General features: G+C 44.1%; 1 pseudogene; it reads right to left on the bottom strand.

Moving 5' to 3' along the window:
- Positions 1–385: 385 nt before the first annotated feature.
- On the bottom strand, positions 386–575 carry LOC148117369 (Nuclear RNase P; annotated as a pseudogene).
- Between the last annotated feature and the right edge of the window lie 2,974 nt (positions 576–3,549).

Here is a 3,549-nt window from a genome sequence, read left to right as displayed (position 1 = left end):
CTCTCCAGCTCCCCTATTCAGATGAAAAAACCTCTAGGTAACATTGTTTATTTCACCCGTTGCCAGGGGCAATAGGTAATGATAACCAGGTTGACGCGCCTTTATTATGATAATTAGGACCAGTTCTTTAAGGGAGAATGGGCGTAGCATCGATCTGGCTACTTCCTGCTGACGAAGGGACGTTGTTCAGGGGATAAATGTTTTTATCTGACTGAATTTTTGGCGACAAATGTTTTTATCTGACTAAATTCTTGGCGACCTTGACTGAGGGCGGCGGCAGCAGCGGACAGCGGAGGCTGCCACAGCTCCGCCTCTGAAGCCCATAATGGCGCGCTCCGCATGGCCCAAAGGCATGGCTCCGCCCCGGGCCGTGCGCGGGCTCGCCGTTTCACCTCAGGCAATGAACTCGCACCGCCGGCTGTGAGTCTTTTTCAAGCTCCGGCGAGGGGGGGCATCCGCCCACCCGTGGAGGGGCTTCTCCTGCCCGGTCCGCCCGCGCGCAGAGCCCCGTTCTCTGGGAACTCACCTCCCCGCTCGCCCATGTTGCTATGGAAACACAGTTTTTCCGCAGAGCCGATTCAGCTCCTCTTTGCCTTCTATGGCGCCGCTGCTCACCACGCAGCTTCCGCCTCAGTCAGGCGAGTCCGCTCAGGTGCTGAAAAAGTCCTCCAAAAACCATAGCCCCGCCAGAAGGCCGGGACATATAGCCTCTGATGTCACACGGACTTTAGCCTGCCCGCGACCTGGCAAATTTCCCGCCAGCAACTGGTTAGCATGGCCATGCCTCCCGAACGAGCTAGCACTGGAGAGTGCAATTTTGCGTCTCCCTCCTGAGTAGCTGGGATTACAGGTGTGCACCACCGTGCCTGGCCCACTTCCGTGTTTTTAATCAGGCATTACCGCTCAAAGGCGGGCCGGCTGCCGCCAGCACTCTCAGCACGATCAAGCAGCTTGTCTTTCTCAGTCAAAAAATTAAAGTTTTTTGTACGTGAGAGCCAGAGACTGAGCTCTCTTAACAAAATTAGGCGAAAATCACCTCCAAAAGCTCTGTGGCTCTTTAAGAATAGGGAAGGCAGTGATCAAGTTCGCCTCCCTACGAGACTGTTGCCTCCAGTCTCTAACAGCGAGTACGCAGGTGGACGGAGAGGGAGCGGAAGCCGCGGTCTCCCGTACCCCATCGTCCTCAAAGTCCCGCCTTAGTTACCTCCTCCTGCACTGAACTTAAGGGATTTTTCTTCCCTGTTGCTTTCTGTACCTTCTTTCAGATACCTTAACTTTGATTTTTTTTTTTTTTTTTTTTTTTTTTTGTATTTTCTTTTCTATTTAGGCCTATCCTTTGAAATTCCTTTTTACATTTCTTTTCCTCCCCTTTCTGGGGATTTCAACCGACGTCACTCACCGCTCCATGTTCTCAGAGTTCTGAAATTCAAGGCTCTCTGTGCTGGTGTCTGATTTCAGCTTTTTCTCCCGGGCTTTCTCAGGGTCCCCCGGCGTAGTTGTCAGGGTCCCTCAGCGTCCCGGAGTTTCGAGCACCAGTTGCGGGGCGCCATCCTGTCCAGCAGGAATGAACCCCACCAAAAACGAGAATTCCTTCTCTGGTCACATCTTTATTTGGAGCATTCCCTTGAGGAAAATTGGGGGAAGGGACGATAGAGCAGGGACGAGAGAAAGCTTAGAGAGAGGAAGTAGGGTCCCGAGGCATCTGCTTTTAAACGGTGGAGCGGCTTGAACGCTGTCCTGATTGGTTAATGCCATTCTGCTGGTCTGAGCATGTGCAGGCAAGGGTGCAGGCAGGGGTGCTCAGCCCCACGTGGCTACCTCCAAACTGCAGGACCACCTGTGCCTCCAGGTGGCTCCCAACAGGGAGCCATCCACTGGCTCAGGCCTAGAAAGTGCTGAGCTGCTTCTCAATTTTCACATTTTTTTAAAAAATTGAGTAATATTCCATTTTATAAACGTATCACATTTTCTTTATTTGTCTGCTGACAATATTCTAGGCTCTTTTCAAGTTCTGGCTATTCTAAATAGAGCAGCAGTGAACATGATTGAGCAAGTATCTCTGTGGTAGGATGATGCTTTCTTTGAATATATATGCTCAAAGTGGTATAGCTGGGTCTCAAGGTAGATCTATTCCTATTTTCATGAGGAAACACTAACCTGATTTCCATAGTGACTATACAAGTTTGTGCTTCCACCAACAATGAATGTGTGTTCCGATCACTCCACGTCCTTGCCAGCATGAGCTGTCACTTGTTTTATTGACATCAGTCATTCTGATAGGTGTGAGATGAAATCTCAAAAAAGTTTTGATTTGCATTTCCCTGATGATTAAGGATATTGAATATTTAAGTATTCCTCAACCTTGTGTGTTTCCTCTTTTGAGAATTCTGTTTAGATCTGCACACCATTTTTAAAATTGTGTTATTTGGGTTTTTATATCTTTTTTTAGTTCTTTATATATTTTACATATTAGTCCTCTATCAGATGTGTGGATGGTGAAGATCTTTTCCCATTCTGTAGCTTGCCATTTTGTGCTCTTGACAGTGTTCTTTGCCTTACAGAAGTTTTTCAGTTTCATGAGGTTCCATTTATTAATTGTTGTCTTAGTTCCTGTGCTATGGGTGTTCTGTTCAGGAAGTTTTCTCCTGTGCCAATACCTTCAAAGCTATTCCCCACTTTTTCTTATGTCAAGTTCAGTGTGTCTGATTTTATGTAGTGGTCTTTGATTCACTTGGACTTGGGTTTGTGCAGGGTGATAAGCATGTATCTATTTAGATTCTTCCAAATAATCCGGTTTGACCAGAATCATTTGTAGAAGATGCTTCCTTTTTACAGCATGTATTTCTGTCTTCTCTATCAAAATCTTCAATTAGATTCCATAGGATCTTAAAACTTTAAGACAAATACAAAACAAAGTAAACCTTCAGTAAATATTAAAAAGCAAAATAAAATGTCTTTTAACTTTAATATTTCTTTTTTATCTGAATGACCTGTCTCTTGATGATATTGGGGTACTGAGGTCATCCACTCTCACTGTTTTGAAGTCAGTCTATGACTTTACATTCATTATTAGTGTTTGGCCAATGAAATTGGATTTGTCAATGTTCAATGCATTATGTTTATGATTATAATGTCCGCATGATTCATTATTCACTTTTTCAATATGTACTAACCTTTATCTCTTCTAATTTTAGTTTGAAGTCTATACTGTCAGACATTAGAATTGACTTACCTCCTTGCTTTCTACTTGCATTAGCTTGGAAGATGTATTTCCTCATATATCTTCTATAGCTCTTCTTTAGTGGTTGTGAATTCCTTTAGCTTGTGACTGCCATGGAAAGTTACCCTTCTCTTTGCTATTGTAATCTGGAGTAGCAGTTATTGTCTTCAGAGTTTGAAATCCACAATTTCATGCCTTCCTGGACTTTAGAGTTTTGTCAAAAAATAAGTTCTTATTCTGAAGATTTTGCCTTTATATGTTATTTTGTGTTCTCTCTTGCAGTTTTTAATACAGTTTCCTTTTCTATGTATTTTGTGTTTTAACTATAA

Source organism: Myodes glareolus, chromosome X, assembly GCF_982192425.1.
Source record: "Myodes glareolus chromosome X, mMyoGla1.1, whole genome shotgun sequence".
Classification (NCBI taxonomy): domain Eukaryota; kingdom Metazoa; phylum Chordata; class Mammalia; order Rodentia; family Cricetidae; genus Myodes; species Myodes glareolus.
The sequence above is the reverse complement of the archived record's forward strand: the minus strand, read 5'-3'. Positions and strand labels throughout refer to the sequence as shown.